This window comes from Neofelis nebulosa, chromosome 13 (genome assembly GCF_028018385.1).
Source record: "Neofelis nebulosa isolate mNeoNeb1 chromosome 13, mNeoNeb1.pri, whole genome shotgun sequence".
NCBI classification, from domain to species: domain Eukaryota; kingdom Metazoa; phylum Chordata; class Mammalia; order Carnivora; family Felidae; genus Neofelis; species Neofelis nebulosa.
The window spans coordinates 86,375,992-86,403,730 of NC_080794.1; the positions used below are offsets into that span (position 1 = coordinate 86,375,992).

The 27,739-nt window shown below is 46.3% G+C and overlaps 1 protein-coding gene across 3 annotated transcripts in view; it reads right to left on the bottom strand.

Annotated features, from left to right (window-relative positions):
* The window catches only part of ADAM12 (ADAM metallopeptidase domain 12), a 351,526-nt gene that overhangs the window by 191,167 nt on the left and 132,620 nt on the right, over positions 1–27,739 (bottom strand). The window lies entirely within an intron of this gene.

The following is a 27,739-nucleotide window of genomic DNA, read 5'->3' on the forward strand; positions in this document are numbered from 1 at the left end:
CCTTACAGTCTATGCTGTGTTACAGCAGATTACGTGAATTACTGTAGCGCGGTTTGAGGTTAGATATTGAACATGAAACTACATGGAAATGATAATCTAAGAAATGGTTCTCAAAGAAGAGGTCAACGTACGTCTGTGTACTTCAAGTACCGTTTTAGCAGATTAGAAATGCCGTCGGCATTTTAAAAAATCTTTAAATCGGTGGTTCTCAGTTGGGGCGATTTTGCCCCACAGAGGACATTGATAATATGCGGAGACACGTTTGGTGGTCACAATTTAGGGGACAGATTTTGTCTAGGCTCTTGTCTACCAATAACAAACCCAGTATAAACCATGGTTGCTTCCACGCTAATTATACTGGCTCACATGGCAGCTGGTTACTAAAATATAATTTCTTCTGTGGTTCTCTCATATTTTTGTAAACCTCTCCAAGTTTATACTGCTCTAGATTATTTACTGATACTAAGAGGATGATAATTGTGGTTACTGAAATGGTTTCTCAGATACTGATATTCTTGTTCCACTCATCTTTTTATCACCATCCCTCAAAAGTTAGAGATTAAATTCCAGAATATGTTGTTAGATAAGATTACAAAAATATACAAGACCCTTACATAGTTTGCCATGAATAACAGTAAAAGGAAAAACAGTGGACACTGAGACTTCCACGTAAGTAACAGATTTCAATGACCTCTGTGAACTTTTTTTTCCTGGTAACGTATGTTTTATATAAAGACAGTTAGGCACAGATTTGCATCTTATGTGTGGGATTACGCAGACCTGCACACTCTGTGTTTCTTGATGAGAAACACAGAGAAATACCTTCTAGCTGTGGACTGAGACCAAGGAAGAAAACCCATGGAGGATTTGAAGAAGCTGCCTTTAAATCCCTTATTTTACATCATCAGTTCTTGGGGCGCCAGTCAGTTAAGCGTCCGACTTCAGCTCAGGTCATGAGCTCACAGTTCGTGGGTTCGAGCTCCGCATTGGGCTCTGTGCTGACAGATCAGAGCCTGGAGCCTGCTTCAGAATCCGTGTCTCCCTCTCTCTCTGCCCCTCCCCTGCTCACACTCTGTCTCCCCCTGCCCCCCCCCAAAAAAAAACACATTAAAGTAATTGTTTCTAAAAATCTTTAAATTGGTGGTTCTCAGTTGGGGTGATTTTGCCCTGCAGAGGACACTGATAATATGTGGAGACACGTTTGGTTGTCATAATTTAGGGGGCAGATTGTGGGCAGAGACCAGGGATGCTGTTAAACATCCTACAATGCACAGGACAGCCTCCCTCAACAAAGAGTTACCCCCCTCCTCTGCAAAAGTCATCAGTGCTGAGGTCCAGAAACCTGTCCTTGCATCATCAGGCTCTAGTCCTTGGTCGGCTGGATGGTTCTCAGAGCTTTCAAAGATTCATATGTGGGGGCACCTGGGTGGCTCAGTCAGTTAAGCACCCGACTCCCACTCAGGTCATGATCTTGAGTTTCTTCAGTTCGAGCCCCGTATCAGGCTGTGCTGACAGCTCAGAGCCTGGAGCCTGCTTGGGATTCTGTGTCTCCGTCTCTCTCTGTCCCTCCCTACCTCGCGTTCTGTCTCTTTCTCTCTCAAAAATAAACAAACATTAAAAAAAATCAAAAGTGTCTGGTAACAACACACAAGATTAAGGTAACAGGAGAAAATCAAGAAGTAGAAACTGAGATCAAAAACTTGTACCTGGGGCACCTGGGTAGCTCAGTCGGTTATGCGTCCGACTTCAGCTCAGGTCATGATCTCACGATTCATGAGTTCGAGCCCCGCGTCGGGCTCTGTGTGGACAGCTCAGAGCCTGGAGCCTGCTTGGGATTCTGTGTCTCCCACTCTCTCTGCCCCTCCCTCACTCATGCTCTCTCTCTCTCTCTCTCTCTCTCCCTCTCCCTCTCTCTCTCCCTCTCTCTCAAAAATAAATAAACATTAAAAATGTCTTTAAAAAAGATTCATATGTGGTTATGCACACAAACAAGTAGATATGGGAGGTGCAGGAGAGGCACATCATACACAATTCTTAACAAAGTTACAGCAAAAAGAAGGACATCAAACAGGATTTCTCTTTGCTTTTCAGTGACAGGTGATTAGCCGACAGGAAATATGTGAAGTGTTTACTGGGGGATAAAATCAACACCTCAAATGCAGAGAGCAGAAACCAGCAGCTTACAACACAGGAAGACTGAGCAGAAAAAGACAACAGTCTAAGCAATCTGGCTAAAAGTGTTCCTTTGTTGGGGCACCTGGGTGGCTCAGTCGGTTAAGCGTCCGATTTTGGCTCAGGCCATGATCTATCTCATGGTTCGTAGGTTCGAGCCCTGCATCCGGCTCTGTGCTGACAGCTCGGAACCTGGCACCTGCTTCGGATTCTGTGTCTCCCTCTCTGCCCCTCCCCTGCTCATAGTCGCTCTCTGTCTCTCAAAAGTAAATAAATGTTAAAAAACAATTTAAAAGTGTTCCTTTGTTGCAAGAAAAGTCTACGAGGCCCAGTGGGATGGGTCAACTTCTCTCAATCTCATCCATCTATTAAGCTACACTGCAGCTTAGAAAGAGAAAAGGGAAGAGGTTCTTTTTTCCCTCTGCTCCCTCACACAACTTTCTCGGCGATCACGTCTGCTAGCCCATACAAATTGAGCTTTTCCTCAATTACGAGCCAACTTTTTGTCATAAGACTATTCTCTGAGAAATGTCAAACGACACAACGTTTCTTTTCAAGAATTAATGAAACTTTTCTATTACTCATTATGCTGCTGTCAAAAGTGAGAGCAGAGAGAGAGCAATGAAAGCTGGAATTCTGAAGGCAAGAACACTGTCAATCCGCACTCGGGAATTCTGGCACAGAACCCAACTGCTATCAACAGAGGAGGCGCATTTTTCATTCTTTAATTGCCTCTCATGGCTACTTCCAGAAAACGTAGACTGTTCTCACCTTGATGAAGAGAGTGAAAAACGAACGCAGCTTCTGAAATCTTTATTACGGTAGCAACCCTGGGTGTAAATTTCTTTAGACACCTCTATAAAATTCTGCTGGACGTGTGAGAATCGCTCCAAACGGATAGAAGTGAATAGAAATTACCTGATTGACGGTGCTGTTCCTTCCTGGTCTTGGCGTAAAAGACAAAACTGTCTTAAGCTGTGACTATTCTTTAGAATACATAAGGACAACTGATGGTGATAAATACTGGGGTGTCCCATTTTCACCTAGAATTTGTGAGGACTTGACGTCATGATACGATGATTTGTCACACCTTTGACTGTGACCAATGAAGCAGTCAGAATTTTACAGCTGGAGAGTTTCAGATAGTGGTCATATTATTATCAAAATCATCCAGATAGCTCAACTGCATTCTGTCACAAGCTAGTCGAGAAGTTTTCGGGAAGAGGATGACGATACAAGGACGGTCTTGTCACACTGGGTGCAGGCCTTCGGCCAGAGAGGATCCAAGGCACAGATTTTATAAAACAAGCAGCTCTTTCCACTTGCCTTTACGATGGCTTCCAGGCTTCCGGTCCAGTTAGCATGGAGCTCGATAGCAGAACACATGCAATTCAACACATTTTGGGGGCTGGATCCATGACAGTTCAGAGTACAGTTAGTTAGCTATCCTACTGAGCACCCGATGTCACCGGTGGATATTCTAAAATAACGCACGTGTAACTTATTCCTTAATGCCTGTATTAATGCGTAACTACGTCCTGGGATTCTCCGGACCCCGACATCATTCAGAGGCTCGATGCTCAGTCTTCCCTGGCTACGATAGGAACGCTTTGTCTTCTCCCCACCTGCCAGGGGTATCCGTGCCTGCTGGCCTCCTCCCGGGCTGACCTGCTGTGGGGAAGGTCCTTCCCTTCATCTGGGCCTGGTGAACTCCATTTCGTCCTTCCAGAAATAGCACATGACAGAGCTGACATGACAGCAGCTGATGCTGACTGACGCTTTCCTCAGGATCAGGGCTGTGCTGGTGCTTTACAAACAATCTTGCCTTTTATCCTCCAGTCCTCGCCCAAGAAAGGGAGCCCGTTCCTTCCTCCCACTCCTGGGTGCCAGCCCCACTGGGTCACCTTGCACCTGCCCCTGGCAGGTCCCTGTCTAATATTAAGGCAATGACCACACGGCATGCCACATGCTAGACGAGAAAGAGCGAAGTGTGACGGGGGAGGGGGGGGCATGAGGGAGAACATCCTGGAAGGTGTTCTGGTGACAGGATGTATAGGGTGGGTCTCTCTTAAAGGCTGAATAAATGAGTCCGGCGAAGAGGATGATGGAGGACGTGCATATTAAAAATGACTGGTGTGGGAAATGATGGCTAGGACACGAAGGACACCGGGGACGACATGTGGACATCGGTACGAGGAAGAGAGATTTCTCTCCGTTAGTTAACTCTGCGCTTTGGGAGGCGGGGTCGATCCAGAGCTAGAGCTTTTCTGAACATCAGGGGTAGGTTGACAGGGAGGGAGGAAAGCCACGAGAGGTCAGACAGCCTGGGGGCTCACGGGAAGGTTACAGCGGGCGTTTGTGGATGACTTCCAGGCACAAGGTACTCTGGCCCCTGTTTTCCGCCAGTGGGGCACTACCGTTTTCCCACTCTCAGTCAGTATGGTTTTGTGGAATCCACTCCACCAACAGTGGATCTTGAGGCACTTTCTGCCCCCTGTTGGGGGGCCGTGGTATCACAATGGGAGACATGAAACTGAGGCCGCCATTTGCAACCACATGGGGCTGCCCAAGGAGACGTTTGGACAGAATGGGGGTGGAGCGGATTCCCCAGAAGGCACCCTGGCCAGAGGGAGAGAGTCTACCCCCGTGACATCAGGTCACTGCATCCAAACCTTCAGGAAGTACGTTTCCTCCCAAGCTCCCTTCACAGATGAGGGGGAGGGGGACTCTTGCTGTGGTCTTACTTCCTCTCCACCCCTCTTTGCAGGGTGAGACGAGTGGTTAGCTTATCTTCTAGGCAAGGGTCGAGGGACCATATAGGGGTACATGCACATCTAACCCAGGGCAAGTTCCCCAGGCTAGCCGTGCAGAACACCTCACCGTCCTGGGCTAAGTGAGGGGTCCTCAAGGGGCAGGTTTCCCACCGACTGTCACAGAGACTGTGAAAGAGAGCTGACATTCTCAAAGGAGAAGCGATCTGAGACCACATGACCCCGGACCTGCCAGCAGCCCTCCATGCTTTCTGTGGTCAGGTGCACGCTCATGATGAAGCTCCCACAGAGGGAGGTACGGAGCCAGGGAGGCCATGTGTGCTGAGGAACACGCTTTACACACAAGCTATTTTGAGTGAGGTTTTCTGTTATTTGAAACAAACTAACCCAAATAACACTCTCAGGCTGGAGCAGTTGTGAAGTCCAATGTGCAATGCAGAATTCAGGGGACAGGAAAGGAACGGGAGTTATCTGGGGCTTTGCCTGTGTCCCTAGGAGATGGACGTTGGCTCCCATGTGCTCCCAACCCCACCCTGACGCAGCTCAAGAGCCTGGCTACGTATCACGATGGCCGGCACCGGGCTGTTGATGAGGATCCAGGCTCAGATTCCTACCTTCCAAACGAGGATTCTCTCCTCTTTGGCGTGTGTTCATCCACAGACTTGAATTTTTTTTTTTTTTTTCCACACACAGCTGTGAAAATTCAGTCTGAGAATATGGCGTCAGTATCAACGTAACACAGCTCTGGGCTCGTTAATGAGAATTTTGAAGAAGCGATTCGTTCTAACAATGGTCAGGATGCTGCATTTTCCAGGTGACTAAATTCTACCAGTTTCACCTTGAACTGAGGAATAAGAGGCATGTTCTGGATGCACGTGTGCAAAATTAAGGCACACTTGTCTTGATCAAGCATTAGTTTATCTTTCGGTAACAGTCCCCAAAAGAAAATAAAATTAATGATGGAAAGTTATGTGGCAGCTCTTCTCACTCTCTCTTTTTTGGGAGGGGGGGGTTCGTGTGCTGTTTGGGCCAATATATTTGCTTCCCCCATATATGAAAAAATCTGGGTTTCCTTGGTGTCTTGCTCAGTCTCAGGCTAGTTTTGCTGATCTAACTGTATCCACCTCAGGGACTGGTATACCGATCTCCAAAACATAAGCATTGGGGGCCTTCTGAACTGACCTGTGGTCTTGATTACGGAGAGATTGATTCTTTTCAATTTTATTGCAATATTAGGCAACGGGATTTTTTTCCTTCGGTCATGACCAAATACTTACAAATGTATTTGGGTCTCTGAGGTCAGTCCTACTACTATCTGCTTCCTGTGTATTTTCCCTTAAGAACCCAGAGGGATTTTTTTTTTTAAATAACAGCATGATTAAAATATAAACTCACACACCGTAAAATTCACCTCTTTACAGTACACAGGTGAGTGGTATTTTAGTACAGGGAGGGATCTTTTTTTTTTTTATAACCCATGCCAACTCTCATCCCCAACCTCAGAGCCCCTCAAAGCTCTACGAGATTTCAGGTCTTACCTTTTCCCCCCTGCAATTGTTTAGCACATTGGCAGATAATAGGTGCTCAATAAATACTTGTGGAAGGCATATATCCATTATTTTAGAGGCAGGCTAAGCTCAAAGATATACTACAAACAGAAACTCTTGTGTTCTGGTAATGGTATTATAAGTCAGAATTTTATAAACAGTAAAATGCCATGGGTTATTCTTTGCCATTTGACAGTATCTTAGATTGGATATGATGTGATGTATACGTGCTTTGTCCTTGAAAAAGAACACACTCCTTTGTCCAATTTCAGACTAGGGAATTTCAGAGATGATGCCCAGATGAGGTGGCCAGGGGGAATTAGTTGAATATCACAGATTCTTTTTTTTTTTTTTAAGTTTTTTAATGTTTGTTTTTTTATTTTTGAGAGACAGAGAGACAGAGTGCGAGTGGAGGAAGAGCAGAGAGAGGGAGAGACAGAATCCGAAGCCAGTTCCAGGCTCTGAGCTGTCAGCAGAGTCCTACGTGAGGCTTGAACTCACAAACCCTAAAACCATGACCTGAGCTGAAGTTGGACGCTTAACCGGCTGAGCCACCCAGGCACTCCAAACATCACAGATTCTTAAGTGAGTGTTTCAGGCACACGGGCAGGAAAACAAAACAAAGCAAAACAACAGCCAATAATTGATCAAACATTTGCTTCAACAGGACTTTGTGGAATAATATGCTGCATGTTACCAAATAAATAAATAAACTGCCTACTGATTACACTCAAACATTTTTCTCTGAGGGTTGAAAAATAATTGCTAAGTATAAAAATATGCATGGGCTAAATTACCCACCAACACAAAACTGAATATTTGTTCTTAATATTAAATCTCCATGTGACGAAAACTAATTATGGTTATGATTGGTAATCCATATTTTGAAAAGCTCCCAGGACACCAAAAGCACTCGGATGGAGGCAGAGCCCCACGAGGGCGTCTCGACAATGTTCTTAAAAGTTTCCCTGCCAAAACACCAGCAGGAACTCTTGCTGGCTTACCGCTCAAAGGAGAGACCATCTGTTGCCTCTACTTTCCGTGGATATAGTAAAAGCAATTTAGAGCAGGTTCCTTCTTCCAAAAACCAGCTTTCTGCACTGAGGTGACTGTTCGGTTCAGTGGTAAGCAGCTTAACAAACATCTCGTTACGACGCTTAAGAAAATAACGCGGCGACTACAAAAGTCCAAATTTATGACTTGACCCAATGAATCACTGCGAAAATATGATGAAATCAGAAGACTGGAAACAACCTATGTGCCCATCAATAATAAAAGGAAGCTGGCTGGGGGAATTTGAGTTCATCCAGCCCGTGGCGTGCCACACAACACTAAAAACACAAGCATAATCGCGTGGCTGATCACAGGGTGACCGCCAGCAGGTAAGTGCAGGGGACCAGATGCCAAGGGACCAGCAGTGGGCAGTCCCGTCTCTGCTTTGCCTTCCAGCAGCTGCATGACTCAGGGAAGTCACTCCCTCCTCCGTTTCTCCATGTGTAAAAAGGGGGGACAGTAACAGTTCCTCTCTTAGGGTTGCTAAGAGCTGTTTCGAGAAGACGTCTGCAAAGCACTTAGAATGCCGCTGCCTGACGTAAACACCACAAGTATTTGAAGCTCTTCTCATCCCCACACAAAGACGTGTTAACAGACGCATGGAGTCTCTCTGGAAATGTTTATGAGGGGCTGCAAACAGGGGTTGCCTCTGAGAGAAGGTTCTGGAGGGTCTGGGAGGAGGTGGTCAGAAGAAGATACAGTTATTTCCAGCACCCTTTTTGGAACGAGTTTCTTTTTACTGTGGGCATTTGTGACTTAAATGAAAAGCCTTATGTTTTTAAAAAAGGAAGCAACAGGGCCCCTGACAGGAGCAAATATTTTTGAGATGAGTATCTGTGACGTTCACAATGATTCAACTTGGACTCCTACTTGAACGCAGGTGGCCACGCAGAGGCCCCTGGATCAGCCAACTCCCAGGACCGGTGCCCTCAGTCCCACCACGGGCTGTGAGCCCACTTTCTGTGGCCACCGCATCGCTCTTCAGCCAGCCCGCACTTTCCTACCCCTTCCCCTCATCCTGCCAACTCCTGTCTGCCTGAGCGACTTCTCCTGAAACCCTCTACTGGGCCATTTTCCTGCTCAAAACCCTTGTCTCTATCTCCTGTCCCATGGTACCAGGTCCCGACTCCTGAATCCACCTGTGGAGGTCCCCTGGCTTGTCTGACTCCTCTCCATCTGTCTAGCCAGACATGCCTTGACCTTCTGAACAGGCCAGTGCAGGCCAGCCTCACGTGTCTCCTGACCTTACCTTTCCCACCAGCGCCTTCTGTGAGGGACCACGTGGCTCCCAGTTTGGGCACAGGCCACCTGCATCTGAACATCGCCCGGCTGCCGGCAGATGTGGCTGTCCAACCTGGGTAAGTGCCTTCCCCTTTCTGGGCCTCCGCCTCCCCAGAGGGACACAGGGATGCCACCAGCCATGGGCCCTGCTGGCTGGAGGGTGAAGGGCGCTTTTGAATCTCTGGCTTGGGGACAGTCCCGCAGTGTTCCTCCGGCTCCCTCCCTGGCTCTGATCGCCCCTCCCCTTCTCCTTCTGTTGACTCTGGGTTTCAATCTATGCTACACACGTGGGGGAGATCTCAGGACAGGGCCTCCCCCTTGAGGGGTGTGCGGTTCCGTTCAGGTTCAGTGAAGTGATTGACTGAGGGGCTTAGGTTTTGGGACCGCACGGCAATCACCAGGGAGAGAGGAGGACAAAGGCCCCGGTGTTGGGGAAGGACCGGCTCGCAGCCCACAGCAGTGGGTCGAGCAGGACGGAGCCAGCGGAAGGTCCCCCATTGGCAGGCACCGTGCCGTGCTGTCCCTGGCGGGGTTGGGACTCAACGGGTGAAAGAGAGGACTCAGCTCAGGCATGGAACTCAAGCGCATGACAAAGGTCCAAAGTGCTCGTGTAAACAGTACAGGTTGGGTGTGTCACCCAAGGGCCACGGCCTCCACGAACACATGCATCTTCTGACCGGTGAGGGCTCACGAGCTGCCCTGCTTTTCTGCCTAACGCCCTCCCGCTACTGTTCGTCAGAACACCGGCAGCCTTGCCCAGAAGGGACCCCACCTGCAGGCGGCAGCAATGACCACATCCCCCAGGTCATTCCATTTCGGCCTTTTGTTGTCCCCTTCCCATGCTTGCTCTGCTGTTTGGTGCTAAAAATATTTGCTCACAGCCTGTTCTTTTAAACAGTATGGATGATTATAAGGGCTCCTGGGTGGCTCAGTCAGTTAAGTGTCTGACTTTGGCTCAGGTCATGATCACACGATCCGGGAGTTCGAGCCCTGCGTCGGGCTCTGTGCTGATGCCTCAGAACCTGGAGCCTGCTTCAAATTCTGTGTCTCCCTCTCTCTCTGCCCCTCTCCTGCTCACACTCTGCCTCTCTCTCTTTCACAAATAAATATTAATTTTTTAAAAAAATTTAAATAGTTTGGATGATTAGAGAGAACAGAGCGGCACCCCACCCCCAATCACGCACTGATGACTCCTGGGCAGACATGTCTTCATCCGTCCCGCAGAAAATTCCAGTCCTCACTCCACCCCCCATGCCCCACCCCCACCAGTGTTCCAGCACCAATTCCGTGTGCAACATCGGGCCGGACTGGGGAGCCGAGGCTTGTCTCCTCCCAACGAGGACAAGGCAGCCTTTCCTGAAGTGGTAAATCCCACTCAGAAGTTAAAAGGATTCCCACGAAGATGAAAACGCAAACTCTACGCAAGCACAAGTCAGCTTGATGAGGCTGAACCATGGTGTCTCAGCTCTTACACAGCCTCGCCTCTGACAAGGTGCGTTCCATCAGCGCTGGCTGCATAAATCACAGCTCGTGGTGGGCCTTTTGCTTCAGCCTCAAGAAACCGTTAGGCTTGAGCGGCTCCAGGAAAAGGGCTTATCCGCCAGGATTATAAATCTCCTCTTTATACCGTAACGTGAAAGGTATCGCACCGCTGCAACTGTTACTTCAGGCCCGTCCTTTATTAACCAGGCCTTTCGTTTCGACCATTCGGAATGCTGAACTTGTACCAAAAACCAGAGGGCTCCGTGGGTTGGGGAGGCAGCCTCCCTCCCTTCCTGGAAGCCAGCCGGGCCGCCAGGACGACCCTGGCAGGAGGCCAGAGGGCACTGCCTTGGGCCAGAGAGAGAATTCCAGATTTTGAAAGATGAACCTCGAGATGCCCCCAGAGGAGTTCTGGGTCTCATCCACATCCACACCCTGCAGATTCGAGCCTGCCTTCTCCCTGTAAGTTCCCATCCACTGCGTTGGCACCTGAAATGCAGTGCAACATGAGGGAGAACATTTGTGTTTCCCCTGTTCTCCTGGGGCTCTCTTTTCAGACTCTGAGCTCAAGAATCAGAGATGCTGGCAAACAAATCTTTGTACCTGAGGGGAGCTTAATTAATAAAATAATGACAGTTAAGCAACAGTATCTTTTACAACAGAGAAGAATGAAGAAGATTGCAGATTTCTGATAACGGCTATCAAAGGCTACATGTTACGTACCTAATGAATGTCCTAAATACATGGGATCTTTCTGGGTGGCTTTAGTAGGTTAAGTGTCCAACTCTTGATTTCAGCTCAGGTCACGATCCCAGGGTCGTGGGATCGAGTCCCACAACAGGCTCTGTGCTGAGTGTGGAGCCTGCTTAGGATTCTCTCTCTCTCTCTCTCTCTCTCTCTCTCTCTCTCTCTCTCTTTCTCTCTCTCTCTCCCCCCCCCCCCCACCCCCCGCCCCTCTGGCCCTCTCCCCTGCTCATGTGTGCATGCATGCACTCTCTCTCTCTCTAAAATAAATAAAAATCTAAAAATTAAATGCATGTGATCTTTGAAAAGACAGACTAAATTTTACCCAGAAGACTGCATAGCTTCCTAAGAAAAAATAATTAGTCCCATTGCTTTCTACAGGAAGAAAACCCAATGCCCCCAATCTACAAAGCTATCATAGGAAAATAGCAAAAGCTTACGTCTTTGGCACATTTTTTGATCCACGCAAATCACCATATTTTCTAATAAGAAAAATTAGAAGTTTTTCATTGCATGGAAGCATAATACAAAAGGACCTTTTTGGGTTTAGCAACATTATTATGATCATAATCATCAGTCATTGCCAATAACCAAAGCAGAATCAATTGTTGGGGTATCCGTATAGTTAGGGTAACCGCCATCCAATTTGAGACACCCACAAGAGCACAAAGGACTATCATTAGTAAACACGACCTGACTATATGCATAAACTGGACCATCGCAGGCAAACCCGGACACATAGTCCCCCTGACTGTGTGATCCTCTGACACACTATGTGCATCTTGGTGTTTTGTTCTGCCAAGGCAGAGCACATGAGAAAACTCTCAGGCTTCATGAAAGGGTCCAGGAACAGGGGCGATGGGCAGGGGGCACGAAGGCCACTGGGCAAATGGGGCGCCTTGCTGTAGACATCGTTCATTCACCCCATAGCCCTGGGTCTGGATCTGCTTGTTTGCCCTCTGTTCCAACAATACCCTTATCCGATGTTTGACTGGACATAAACCCAACCCCGGATATAAATCCTCTAAAGGGAGTATGTCCTGTTCTAGCCTATTTCCCAGGTGTCACTAGGAAGAGGATGCCATCCGCCGAATGAGGATCAGTGGAGATGGGGGGGAGGTGATGAAGAAAAGCAAGTAATTGAGATATTCGCCGTAAATGTTGCTATCAACACCTTCCATCAATTACATGCCTGCTCCAGGCCTGGCCTTGAGCCTCACGCTTTATAGACATCATATTCAACCCCCTCAATCGTGCATGGGAATGTTATCACAAATTTACAGGTGAGGAAAGTGAAATGTAGACGTCACAGGGCTAGGATGTGGTGGCGAGGGCTGGAAAACTCCAGAACCCATGCACTTTCCCCCACAATTGTACCACCCAAAGGGCTCAGCCTGTTTGAGGTTGGCCCTGAATGAGAAAGAAAAAGACGAAAAGCAAACCCATTGCCGCAAGCCTCCAAAAGATTTATCAGTCCAGATGTGATGGCCGGGATGACATTGTCCACGTTTTATAGAGAAAAGGAGTGTCCATAAATCCAATTGCAAGTGGTACTATGGTATTATATTTTAACAACTCAGAGGAGTCTGGTGAAAAATCCTTACAGCCTTGGTCAAATACAAGAGCTTATGATAGAAACAAACACTTGAGATTTTCAGAGTCATCCTTTCTCACGCAGCTCTGGGTTCCAGGAGATAATCAGCAAATATCAGTTAAACCATCAATGTACCAGGCTCGATGTGTCAATTAACCGCACCTATTAACAAAACGTTTTTCGGTGGACTCTCCTTCCTGCCGCTATTACCAGACAGCTCTGGGTAACTGGAGCGTTCTTGTCAGTTTGCAGGCAAATCAGAAATAGGGGTTTTGCGCTGAGTTGGTTAATCGATGGGAACGGACCTGGATCATATCTGTCAGAACTGGGCCATGGGGAATTGGAGATAAGGCGAACAAATGGAGCGACAGGAGCTTGATAATTCTGGAATTTGCCATGGTAATAAACCATATCGAGCAGGAGGTCTGCAAGCCGTGGCGGAGACCAAGGCGAAGACTAAAAGATAGGACGACGCAACACATTTCTATAGAAGCTCTGAAAGGGGCAGATAAAATAACAATTATTATGCTTAGGTGCTTGGCTCATGGGCGATTTTAACATGCGCCCGTTTCCACTCTTTTTATAACGTTACCACATGTGGACAAGGTTAAAATACCTGAAATAAACTCCTCGCCATCTGTCTTTTCTCTCTCACTGGCGGAAAAGGAATTTGGCTACGAGTGGCTGCTCATTGTTCATACCCAACGCGAGCAGAGAGACAGGTGCCAAAATCCGTCGCGGGGGGCGGGGAAGGGGGGGCAGGTCTGAGATTCGAAGACCGGGAACCTTGCCCTTCGCCAGGGAGATCCCACCGAGCACGTGGGCTGAGCCAGGTGCTACGAAACCCTACCAGGTTAAAGAGGTACCTGATCACCGACACCGTCGCCAAGCAAATGTGAGAAGTGGTGGCATCTTGACTCTCCCCCACGTCAGTGTTTATTTCTGAATTACCGAACACACAGAGATCCTCAGAGCCAGAAAGCCAGACCGGGTCTCAAGAGGTCGTCTTGTCCTGGGCGACCCAGTGGACACCCCACCGTCCAGCAGATGTCCCCTCCTCTAGAGAGGGCTCTCAAGATCCTCAGCAGCCGCGTTCAGCCTCTTTTGAGCTGGGATGCTGGCTAACCCAGCACCTGCACACAGCCGCGTCACACGGAGTTCTGGGCAGTGCTATTCTTTCAACTAAGTTGGGGGGGGCACTCAGTTACAGGGATGGCTCGTAGGCTCCTAGCCCCCAGGATTACGGATTGTGTATTCTGGGTTTCTGCACAAAGCTTTAGTTTGTAGAGGGGATGCCAGGTTTGGAAATCTCGGTAGCGCAGCAGTCTCCCTCTTAAAAAACAACAAAACAAAACAAAACAAAAACCACTGCATTCAGGATAATTTGCCAGTCAAGTCTTATAAGAAATTGATTTGGCCGGTTCATAAGGAGGGGCCCCAGGCCTGTGTGTCCTTGTGCAAATCCCATAAGCCTCTGTGAGTCTGTGTCCTCATCTGAAAATGCGGACAAGGCTAGCGTTGGTCCCACTGTGTTTTTAGGGGGAGAGCTGAGGACAGCCCCATTCACAGCAAATGCTCAGCACACAGGCTTATGAAGTCTCTTCTAGGCAAAGCGCCGTTCCCAGGGTCCCGGCCACGGAATGGGCTGGTGTCCTACAGGCTACAGCCCTGCGGTGGGTCTGTCCCATGTGCTGACCTCAACACTCCCCCGAAGCTTCCATTTGGGAGCTCTCGGCTCGCATTTTTGGGTTGTTTTCTAACCATAAAGAAGACAGGCATCGTGGTAGCGACTTCAAGTTTCAGGAACAGTCCGTGAAGGCAGAGGCTGTTGAGAAGCTACAATTTCACACCTACAGTGACGGAGGCAGAACACGCACTAGCCAGCCTAGTCTTCCCGTCTGCCCGCATTCACCCGCACAAGGATTTCTGACTCTCCTGAGAGACCTCAGCCTTTATTCCATGCATACTCCAATTCCTTGGGAAATTAGACTGGCAATGGGAAATTTGCCATCATTTCACACAGGAACAAGGGAAAAAAGCCCTTGTCAGCCGATTCATCATGCCTGCTACTTGTCCCTCTGCTTCCTAGCGATTCAGAAACAAGCACTACCGAATCGACCACAAATGCTTTACTCAAATAAAAAATAGCTTTCGTGTTGCCTGTCATTTTCTTTACCAATTCACAGTTTGTACGTTTTCACGAGCCCATTTATCTATCTCATTTTTTTTTTGAGGGGTCATTGGCATTAGTTTCAGGCATACAACATAATTATTTCATATTTGCATGCATTGTGAAATGATCACCGTTAAGTTGCCAGAGTTAATATTATTGATTATATTCCCCATTCTGTACATTCTGCCTCCATGACTTATTTGTTTTATAACCGGACGTCTGTATTTCTTGATCCCCTTCATTCACTTTGCGCCCTCCCCCAAACCCCATTTCTCCTCTGGCAACCACCAATCTGTTCTCTGTGTCTATGAGTCTGGGCTTTGTTTTGTTTTGTTTTTTTTAGATTCCTCATACAAGGGAAAGCATGCGGTATTTGTCTTTCTCTGGGTGATTTATTTCACTTAACTCAAGGCCTGTCCATGCTGTCACAAAATGGCAAGATTTTCATTTATTTTTTTTATAGATGAATAATATTCCATTGAATATGTATGCCACATCTTCTTTATCCATTCATCTGTTGATGGGCACTTAGGTTGTTTCCATATCGTGGCCATTGTAAATAAGGCTGCAATGAACGTAAGGCTGAGTATTTCTTTTCACATTAGTGTACCTGTTTTCTTCAGATAGATACCCAGTAGTGGAATTACTGGATCGTATGATAATTCTATTTTTAATTTTTTGAGGAATTCATATGGTTTCCCACAGTGACTGAACCAATATCCATTCCCACCATCAGTGCACAAGGGTTCTCTTTTTTTCCACATCCTTGCCAACACTTATTATTTCTTGTCTTTTTGATAATAGTCACTGACTTGATCATATGATTTTTATCTTTCATTTTGTTTATGTGGCATATCCCACTGATTGATTTGTAGCTGTTGAACCATCCTTGCATCCCCGGGACAAATCCCTCTTGGTTATGATGTATCATCCTTTTAATGCATCATTGAATTTGGTTCGATGATATCTTATTGAGTACTTTTGTATCTATGTTCATCAGGTGTACTGGCCTATAATTTTTTTTTTTTTTTTTTTTTTTTTTGATGGTGGTGTCCTCAGGTTTTGGTTTCAGGGTAATGCTGGGCTCATACGGTGAGTTTGGGAGCATTCTCCTCTTTGATTGGAAAAGTTTGAGAAGGATAGGTATTAAATCTTCTTTAAAGTTTCATAAAATTCACCCACTGAAGCCATCTGGTCCTGGACTTTAGTTTGTTGGGAGATTTTTGATTACTGATTCAATCTCCTTACTAGTAATTGGTCTACTCGTATTTTCTATTTCTTCATGATTCAGTCTTGGAAGATTATTTAAGTTTATAGGAATCTATCCATTTCTTCTAGGTTGTTCAGTGTTGGCATATAATTATAGAATGGTCTTTTTTGATCCTTTGTGTTTCTGTGGTATCGGCTGTAACTTCTCTCTTTCATTTCTGATTATATTTATTTGAGCCCTGTCTCTTTTTTCTTGGTGAGTCCAGCTAAAGATTTGTCCTTTTTTTTTTTTTATCTTTCCAAAGAAACAGGTCTAGTTTCATTGATCTTTTTGATTGTATTTTTAGTTTTTTCATTTATTTCCACTCTGTCCTTAATTATTTACTTCCTTCTACTAACATCAGCTTCATTTGTTCTTCTTTTTCTAGCTCCTTCAGGTGTAAAGTTAAATAGTTTATTTGGGATTTTCTTGTTTCTTATGGTAGGATGTATTGCTATGAACTTCCCTCTACTTTTGCTACATCCCATGGATTTTGATATGACATATTTCTGTTGTCATTTACCACTAGGAACTTTTTAATTTTTTCTATGACCAAGTAGTTTTCTCGGTATCATGTTGTTTAATCTCTACATATTTTTAGTTTTTAGTTTTCCTCTTGTATTTGACCTCTAGTTTCATACCACTGTGGTTGGAAAAGATGCTTGACATGATTTCAAACCTCTTGAACTTTCTGAGATTTGTTTGGTGGTCTAACATGTGATCCGTTCTGGAGAATGTTCCATGTGCATTTGAGAAGAATGTGTATTCTGCTGCTTTTGGATAGAATATTCTGCATTTAACTATTAAGTCCATTGGGTCTAATGTGTCATTTAGGGTGAATGTTTTCTTACTGATTTTCTGTCTGGGTGATCTATCCATTGATGTAAGTAGGGTGTTAAAGTCCCCAATTATTATTGTATTACTGTCAATTTCTACCTTTAGATCTGTTAATATTTGCTTTGTTTATATTGGTACTTCTATGTTGGATGCATATTTATTTATAAATATTATATCTTATTGCTGGGTTGATCCCTTTATTATTATGTAATGCTTATCTTTGTCTTTTATTATAGTCTTTGGCTTAAAGTCTATTTCATCTAAGTATAGCTATAATAGCTTTCTGTTTCCATTTGCATGGAATATCTTTTTCCAGCCCTTCACTTTTAGTGTTTTTGTGTCCTTACTCTGAGGTGAGTCTCTTGTAGGCTGTATACAGATGTGTCTTGTTCTTTTATCCATTCAGCCACTCTGTCTTTTGACTGAAGAATTTAGTCCATTTACACCTAAAGTAATTATTTAAAGGTATGTATTTTTTGGCGTCTGGTTAATCGTTTTCTGGGTGCTTTTGCAATTCCTGTTTCTTCCTTCTTTTTCTCCGTTCTCTTGTGGTTGGATGATTTTCTTTAGTACTACATTTACATTCATTTCTCATTTTCTTTTGTGTATTTACTAGAAGTTTTTACTTTGTGGTTACTGTGAGGTTCACATATATCACCTTTTGTATACAATGGCCTGTTTTAAGTTAATAACAACTTAAATTTGAACACTTTCCAAAACTCTACATTTTTCTCCCCCCCCATTTTATGTTTTTGATGTCACGTTTCACATCTTTTTATTTTATGTATCCCTCAACTAATTATGGTTTCAGTTAATTTTAGTACTTTTGTCTTTTAACCATAATAATTGCTTTATAAGTGATTAATCCACTACCTTTACTATGTATTTACCTTTACCAGAGAGGTTTTTACTTTTGCGTTTTCTTGCCAATTCTTTTAAGCTTAACCAAGTACCTTTAATATTTCTTTTAAGGCTGGTTTGGTAGTGATGAATTCCTTTACATCCTTTAGCTTTTGCTGGTCTAGAAAACTCTTTATCTTTCCTTTGATTTTGAACAATAACCTACAAAGTTTCTGCTGAGAAATCTGCTGATAGCCTTATGGGGTTTCCCTTGTACATAACAATTTGTGTTTTTTCTTTCTACTTTTAAGATTTTTTAACTTCAGACATTTTTAATTATAATGTGTCTTGGTGTGGATCTCATTGAATTCATCTTCTTTGGAACTCTCTGGACTTCCTGGACATGGATATCTGTTTCTTTCCCTAGGTTAGGGAAGTGTGAAGCCATTATTCCTTCAAATAAGTTTTCTGCTTCTTTCTCTCTCTCTCTTCTCTTTCTGGGATCCCTATAATGCAAATTATGTTCTCTTCTCCTTCTGGGATCGCTATAATGCAAATGTTATACTGCTTGGTGTTGTCCCATAGTTCTCTTAGGTCATATTCATTTTTTTAATTCTTTTTTTCTTTTTGTTACTCTGTTTGGGTGAATTCCATTGCTTTGTCTTCCAGCTCAATGGTCTATTCTTTCACTTCATCCAGTCTGCTGTTGACCCCCTGTAGAGTATTTTTCAGTTCATTACTGTATTCTTCAGCTCTGTGACTTCTGTTTGGCAGTTTCTTATGTCTTTTATGTCTTTGTTGAAGTTCTCACTGTGTTCATCTGTTCTCCTAAATTCAATGAGCATCTTTAGAAACATTATTTGAATTCTTTATCAAGTAGATTACCTATCTCCATACCTCCATTTCTGAGGTCTTGTCTTGTTCTGTAACTGGGAACATATTTCTGTTTCTTTATTTTGCTCAACTCTCTGTGTTTTGTTTCTTTTTTTTAATGTTTATTTATTTTTGAGAGAGATAGAGAGACAGAGAATGGGGGAGGGGATGAGAGAGAGGGAGACACAGAATCTGAAGCAGCCTCCAGGATCTGAGCTGTCAGCACAGAGCTCTATGTGGGGCTTGAACTCATGAGCCCATGAGACCATGACCTGAGCTGAAGTTGGATGCTCAACTGGCTGAGCCACCCAGGTGCCCCTCTGTGTTTTATTTCTGATAGGTGAAACAGCCACCTCTCTCACTCTTGAAACAGTGGCCCTGTGTAGGTGATGAACCTTCTCATTAGACCTCCCCTAGTTCTTGGTTGTCTCTTTAACCTTTGTGATTGTCTACACTTATTCTTAGTAGGTCCCCACTACTGACGATGTGCCAAGACCTGTCCATGTTCCGAGGGGAGGAATCTCATTTAGCACCTAGTTTCAGGTGGACTGGAAGCCAGACCCTCGGGCAGCAACTTTTGATATATGCAAATATATACACCCAGTGAGATCATAATCCCTGCTGGCCTCCATACCGGGAGACCTAGAGGTGTCCACTGAGTGACAGTTATAAAAATCGGGACTCCACATGACTGTATAAGCTCCTTTCTGGGAGGTCTTGTCAAGCTGTAGTGAGGCCAAGGCAGTGAGAGAGGATGGTGTCTCTTGCTTATGTTCTCTGCCTCCTTAGCCTGCAGATATGTGGGAAACCTGAAGCCTGTCCCTCAGGAAGCTCCTGGCTAAGTAAATATACTTTTTTTTTCACAGGAAGACCAGGGTTGTGTTTCAGTCTGTTGTCTGTGCAGTGTCCTGGCGGTGGAGATCTGTTGAGAACTATCTTTCTAATTGTTACTTTCCCAGGGGAGCTCAGGAATGCCAGCCTTCTTGGTCACCAGGGCCAGGAGATCAAGGGGCATCCTCTGTGTGGACTGCACGTACATGGAGGCTTTAGCTGGGCAGCAGGAGAATGTAGAAGGTGGGGCACACTCCCTGGCTCCAGAAAGGTAGTGGGAAAATAAATTCCCTGATGGCACACGTGCCCAGAGGCTTTAGGAATGCAGTGGGAGAGTGGTTTGTCTGTGAGATGAGACAGAAGGATGCTACCACCACTGCTTACACTCGTCAGCCTAAGCCCAGGGATCGAGGGAAGTGTCACACGTACCCAAATTGGCCGACTTTAGCTAGCTGACGGGAGGTTGCATCAACCCTTGGTACTAACCGCCCCAGCCAGGGGCTCTCTGGCTTTGGAAAGGCAGTGGGACGGTACCACAGCCACCTGCCCACGCTTCACTCAGCAAGGTGGCGGGAGGGTGCCACCTCCAAGCTTGCCAGCCTCTCCATCTCCAGGGGAAGTTTCAACTATTCCCTGACCCTGCAGCGGATGCTTTTGGATCAGCAAATGACTTTTCCTTCACACATAATCCAGGTGCTCTCCCATCTGCAATTTTTTCCGCTGGGTCTTTGGGCAAGTGAGACCACCGGCAATCACTTTAAAAGGGGAATCTCAGTGTCCTGTAGCACTTTGGGTCCCTTGGACATCCGCCCCATTGGTTTTCTTTTTTTTTTTTTTAATGTTTATTTATTTTTGAGACAGAGACAGAGCATGAACAGGAGAGGGGCAGAGAGAGAGGGGGACACAGAGTCTGAAGCAGGCTCCAGGCTCTGAGCTGTCAGCACAGAGCTCGATGCGGGGCTCAAACCCACGACCTGTGAGATCATGAGTTGAGCCGAAGTTGGACGCCCGACCGACTGAGCCACCCAGGCGCCCCAGCCCCATTGGTTTTCCAAGCCAGTTGTTTTGGGGACTCATCTGTCTGGTGCGGGTCCCAGGGGTTGGAGATGTGGGGTACCCACCCCTCGCTCTGCTCCTCCAGGAGAGGCACCTGTTCTACCTCCTGGTCTGTGACATCCCTTCTCATTGCACACCTCTATGCTGGGGGTGAGGTTTTGCTGAGACCACATCTCTGCCCTTTCTACCTGTCTTGATGTAGTCTTTTTATCCTTTGTTGTCGAAAAAGAGCTCATCCACTTTTCAGCTCTCTTTCAGAAGGAAATGATCCTTGTGTAGCTGCAGGATTGGTGTGTCCATGGGAGACGGTGAGTTCAGGACCTTCGTAGGCTGCCATCTTGTGGAAAGCCCCCAAGTCCCTCCCTTTAGGTAGGATACAGTTTACGGGGGAGGTACTCTGCCTATAATAAGCACAACTCGAAATAACCTCGTATAATTCAATCCAGTAGTTCTTGCTTCCCTAGTCTAAACTATAACCCTCTGACAGAGTGAAATTTGATTTCAACGAAGTCTTTCTCACCTTTCAGCTTCTGCCTGCCACATTCTTCTGTTCTCCCAAATCGGTCAAGGTTACAAGTACCGGGAATCTGAACACTAATCGAGGCTGGGTGTTATTCCTCCACGGAAACCACTCCCTTGCCTACCTTTGCCATACACACCGCGTCCAATAGAATCAAGAACGGCCTTCCATTTTAAACGTCCTCGAATGTTGGAGTTGAGAACCTCTTAGGTAGCTACATAAGATTTTTTTTTTTTAATTTTTTTTTCAACGTTTTTTATTTATTTTTTTGGGACAGAGAGAGACAGAGCATGAACGGGGGAGGGGCAGAGAGAGAGGGAGACACAGAATCGGAAACAGGCTCCAGGCTCCGAGCCATCAGCCCAGAGCCTGACGCGGGGCTCGAACTCACGGACCGCGAGATAGTGACCTGAGCTGAAGTCGGACGCTTAACCGACTGCGCCACCCAGGCGCCCCAGCTACATAAGATTTTTAAAGGGACACAACTCAAATCTGAGAAAGAACAATAAAAGCGATTTTAGAAGGGTTTCTCCAGCAGCACCAGAAGACCTGTACCCCACACATACAGAAAAGCAGCCCACAGGTTCCCTTCTTAACTCCGTTACGGTGTCGGCGAGTGGCCACGTCAGGCCCAGGCACAGGTGCTCGCCGGGCAGAAGCAAGGTGGCCTCGCACACGTCCCAGGCAGGCCGCTGCAGCAGGAGAGAGGGAAGCAGCTGTCGGGGGAACTGGGCATCAGGGATGTACCAGAGGCAAGCCAGCCCCTGCCAGCCTCCCTCTTCGCAAGGTTGGCTTTTGTTTCGGGCACAGGTTGGCTTTCCACACCTGTGAGTCAGGCGTGGGGGTAAAGAGCAGCCCTTTATAAAGGAAGCACCCCCCGGACGACATGGGGAGGCATCTCATCTCTCTTCGTTCCCACTGGCTGAGGCAGAAGCTTCTCTGTGGACCGGCAAGCTCCCGGCCGTTCCCATCTCACGCTATTGGCCTCTACCCCCCGGGTAAGGGAGGAAGAGAGCCGGCTGCATTTGGTAAAGCACAATTCCCTTGTTACGTGCCACATCCCAAGGTTACAAAACATGGGAGTGGAGGTGGAAATAATCGGAATTACTTAAAAATACATCACATGCTCAAGGACTCTGCTCGGGCAGTCACAGAGTTTCAAAGCTGAATTGATCTCTGCACGGTTTTCCAGTTAAGTGCCTTCGTTTTACAGGTGAGGACGCCCAGAGAGGCAAAGAAACCTGTGTAAGGTCACACAGCAAATTCACGTAAGGTCAGCACAAGAGCTTCCTGGGTCCTTGGGTTATCTTGCCTGATGATATGGAGAAGCAGTGGGCTTTTCCTTTTCACCTGGGAGCCGGACTTCTCCAAATAACTGGGGGGAGGCACGCGTGTTTCACACGCGGGGTTGAGAAATGAGCATATGCATTCGGGATGCGGAGGGGGGGAGGGGGAGCCCCCTTCACAGAGCAGGCTGGTCTTGTCTGCCGGCCTGATAACCAGCTGAAACCTCAGGACACACCATTCTCAGCTTTTAGCACCCAAACGAGCAAAGGCTTCAAGGGGAGCCACGGTTTGTGGAAACACGGCTGGAAACACCACTCCTCTCTGAGCTCTCTGGAATTGCAGCTGGGAATTCCCAGGGTCCCAGAGCGACTGTTACCATAACCTCCCAACAGGGTGTAAGAGTCCACTGCACGATAATTCTGGCTGCCTCCCAAATGGAACGATATCGAAGCTTTTCCTAACCTTAACAGAAACGGGGGTGTGGAGCGAAGTTCCCCTCGAAACCTGAAATGGTCGCCTCGGGTGTGGCCCGAGCACCTTCAGACGAGGGCAGCAGGGATGAGCATCCTGTTGCGAACCAGCCATCGAGCCAGGACCCCGGCACAGACAGTCCCTGCAAGCCAGGATCACGCTCTGCGCACATGCACAGAGGCGTCAGAGATGACGGCTGGATAAGGGAACAATAATCTGTGCGATTCCCGGAGGTCTGAGGCTGTTCTTTCAGCCCCTGGATGTCTGCCTGAACACATCTCTCCAGGACAGAATCAGAACCATGTGGGAAGGAAGGACGGGTTCAGGGACAGGAGCAAAGGGAGGGCCAGGGTGCACGCGGGTGTCGCCGATGAGAACTCTGGTCGGAAGATGCCGCATGAAAGAGGAAAGTCTTCCCGCCTGCTGACCACATGGGCAAAGGTTTTGAGGGTCCCTTGGGCAAGGCTGATACACACTTGGTGGCAGCCCTCCTCCCAAATCCTTACGTTATCACGGCAGGACCAGGAGGGCCCGGGGGAAAGGGTTTGGGCCGCAGAATCCGATGGGCCCGAGTTTGAATTCGGCCTTTGCCCCAGCCCATTGAGTGACCTTGGCCAAGACTTAGTTTCCACATCTGTAAAAGGGAATTCACAATCACACCCTCCCAAGCCTGCTGTGAAGGTAAAAGGAGAAAAACGCATGGGGAGTGCTTGGCATAGAGTAAGTGCTCAGCAAATGAAGACAGGAGCCAGCATTTATCGAGAGATTACTATGTGCCAGGCACTTTGGCCAAGGTGCCAGGACACGGGGATAACAAAGACTGGCTCAGCATCTGCCTCTGGAACTTACAGTCTAAAGAACTTGGGCTGGCTTGCAAGCCATGCTACATTCCTGGGCATCACTATGAACACATCTTTACTGGTCAATATGAATGAATTCCTGCGCTCTGTTTTCCTTGATGCTTGCTCTCGGAAAATAACCCCTTATCCTGTGGCAGAGCCGACAATGTTATTTCTATTGAGATAACCGTTTTGTGCTATTAGCCTCATCACCATCATCACCACAGCTCATTATTAAGCGCTTACTACACACCAGGCCTTTTGCTCAGCCCCTTACATAGATTCGTTCATCCACTTGCGAGAGCATCCTTTGCAAGCAGCACCATTGCTCTTCAAAACATGGGCCAACCAGCACCTGTGCCTCACCTGGGAGCCCGCCAGAAACACAAGTTCTCGGGCCCCACCCCAGCCCTACTGATTCAGTATCTGCATTTCACCTATAATACCCCCAGTGGTTCCTAGTCATGTCCAGGTTTGAAGAAGCACGGATTCATGAAGGCGACCATCTCTTGGCAAAAAGCGGGCTGGTTTGGAGAGATGTCCAATCATCTCTCTCAACTCCTCCTTCCCAGGACGGCACCGTATAATCCTGACATGCTCACAAGGCTAAGAAAAAACCAAAGGGACCGGAAAACAAACATCACAATACTTTTGGGAGACCAAAAGAGAGCTGGAAGCAGGGAAGGGGGCAAAAGGGAAAAGGCCCAGGCAGAGGGCTGACGGCCCCCACACGGCCCCACCCTCAGCACGTCCCCGAAGCCTCGAGGTCCCTGGAGGAGGTGTGGGTGGGCGCCTTCCTGTGGTGACATCCCTGAGTCAGGGCTTGTGGTCTGGGAGGAGAAGAGCTTCCACAAGCCAGGGGAGGGAGGCCAAGTCCTCACTCGAAATATAGACAGAAGGATGCCTACCAGGGACTGCCCGCCAGCTGGCCACTTGGGGGCCCTGCACGCCCCGACGCTGCCCAAGTCCTCTTGGCAGATCAACATTTACCGCAAGTTCACAACGTCTTGGGAATGCCCCAATGCACCAGCAAATAATTGCTGTTAATAAAAGCTTAACACTTAGAATGGGAGAGTTCTTGATACATGAAAGTGTGCCCTAGGGTTTCTCCTCCATTCAGCTTCTATTAAAGGCATGATTCCCAGAGATCATTTCATTCAAGCCCAAGATCTGGCAGCTGAAGGAACAGAAGCGAAACAGATTTTCTGAAAGTAACTTCAAATGTACAATGTTGGGCTCAGATAGAAGGATTTAATTTTTCTAAAACCCTGAGAAGGTTTAGTTATATTTTTTAAACACATGTGTTTTGGAAATACTTAAATGGAAACCATCCTACTCCTAAGTCTATTTCATACTAGATGATTAGAAGTCATGTTTCTGGTAGGTATTTTTACACTCTAGAAATGCAGGACAATTTCATACTAAATGAAATACTTAGTTACACATATTTGTCCTTCCCCAGAGCACTTTCAAGTTCTCATTATCAAGAGGAAGGGTGAACTTTATATTTGTTTTTCCGTCCATAAATCACGATCTACAGTAAAGACAGGTCCCACCCGCACACCATCTACTCTGCTGTGTCCAAGCCTCCTCTGTTCCTTAAATGAAAAAGGCTGCTTTCCTTTCAAGTACATAATAAATCTATTTGTAAATCCAGTGATTATGTGAAGTGAGATTTTATGGGATATTTTTAGGATACAAAATCTTATTGGCAATGCACACAAGAGTTGTCAGAGGCAATAGAAAAGTGATGGGTGTAGGAGGAAAGAAAATGCAATAACTTTTTGTGATTATCCTGTTTGCCCAGGAAAAAAAAAACAATCGAGGGTGACCACATGCATGGAAACACGGGGCCCAGAGGTTTCCTTATTCAAGTGATTGCACATGTGGGTGTCTTTGGCTCATCCGCCCTTCCCTGGACGCAGGTAGAGATGGGGTGGAAAGAAAAGTGTGGTGGGGGGGGGCAAAAACTATTAACTGATCCATAGGCTCTTAACTTTCTTTTTGAGAAAAGCCTGTGGAAATCAAATCCAAGTCATTTTTGGTTTCTGTGCCTTCGTGGCCTCAGTTTTGGGTTTGTTAGGTGCTTCTTCATGGCGTAGCAGGCTGAAGAATAAGTTACGTTAGATGCATTAAACCTTTTATTCATTTTAATGACGTCCTAAGTAGTACTCGTTAAAAAATTTTTTTAAGGTTATAAAATTAATATATATTAAATACAGAAAATTATAAAAGAGACATTTCAAGTTCCTAATAATGTACTCTGGAGAACATGATTTAGCATTTTTATGCCTGTCTTTCCTTCCGTTCTTTTTCTATATATGTGCATCTTATACTTTCCTCCTTCCTCTCCCCCCTCCTCGCTGAACTTCCCTCCCCTCCCCTCACTCTCTCTCCTTCCAGTTGCAAAGCTCACCTTTTCCTTTGGGAGCTACACCCCTTCTCACGCCCAAACCTCTGGGTGAGGTGGAGTTCTACCTTCTGGTCTAGTAAATGTGCTGAGATGCGACTTCTAACCTCTCGCAGGTTTCTTTCTTTTGCTCTAATTACTGAAGGGCAAAAGCAGGCCTTCCACAGCCTTCAATGCCTGGTTCCTGGTTCCCACAATCCCAAGATGCACGGCGCCCCACGGCTTATGGTTCCCCAGCATCGTTTTTACTCCCAACATGGCAGTCTATATCCTTGCCCCTGGCTAATCCCTACCTGTCCTTTATATGCGGCTAATTCTTACCGACCCTTCTCCTCTTGACTGAGATGTAACCTCTTCCAGCCTTCTCTGGATGCTCCCTGCTCCTGCTCCACCAAGTCCAGGGCAGGTGTGTGTGAGCTCTGGGTGAGCCTCCAGTCCTCCAAGCGCCTGTGGCACTTGGCTGTCATGGCTGACTGACCTATTGGTACTCAGATACCAGGTGCAGAGGGAGGGAGGGCAAGGGCTGGATCTGTTTCAACCCCCGCCCCCCATTATCTCCCCTGGACCTAACACTGCTCCCAGCTCTGAGTTGATATGCAATAAATATATCTTCAGTGAATATCATAACCTGACTGCAATGGATATACTTTTGAATACACTTTGGAATACACGAGCTACTCTCCTTAGAATAAATCCCTGCTGTGAAATTGGTCAACGGGTATAAAGATGCTTAATATTGATTGCCAATCTCCCGAAGGGTGAACAAGGTTTCATTCTGCCAAACTGGGTGGTTCAGAGACTACCCGCGTTCCTGTGGCCTCATCAACACTGAAGAGGAGTCTTTTTTATGTTTGCCAATCTGATAAATGAAACACCGTCCCTCATTGGAATGCTCATTTTAATATGTATCAGCTTCAGTGCCCACCCTCCTCTTCATTAGTCATTTGTACTCTGTGATCATCTTAAGCCAGTCTTTATTTCAGCGTGAACGTCTTTTGCTTCTGGGTTTAGAAAAGTTCTTTCTACATTGTCTATATTTATGCTGACAATAATTTTTCCAGTGCGTCATCTGCTCTTTGTCCTTGGCTTTTATATGTTAACAGCTCTGAGTATCAAAACTTTATTGAATTCAATGTTACACTCTTACCCTTTAGTGTTGTTGTTGTTTTTTTTTCCTTTACTGTTACGTTGAGGAAGGACATCCGAACAATGTTAGTGGATTCTGTCCTATGTAAATTGCAAAAGATTACATTTTAAAAGACTGCAAGTTGGATTTTAGCAACCAAAATCATTGTATTAAGAACGTAAGGCATCAATTTAAAAGGGATTGTTGGGTGTATTGTTCTGTAAATGGACGCATTCTTCTGTGAGTCCCTTGTGACTTTTGCCTGCCACATACAGTAAATCTGCATATTCTTCTATCTTAATAGCTTTAGCTTAAAAAAATGATTTCTTCCACCTACTAGGGGTTGAGTTTTGCTACGAGAGCACAGTCTCTCCACTAAACTGTGGCCACTGAATGTCTGCAGGACACTTAAGTCACCACACCTGCTTCCCCCTCTTAGAAAATTTGACCTCCTTCTCTCTGCATTTTATAACAGCGAGGCTTTTTCAGAAACTTAAAAAAATCTTTGGAAGGAGGAAAGAGGGGAACAGAAACAGGAGGTCAGTAGCAAAAGGCAACTCGGGGCGCCGGGGTGGCTCGGACG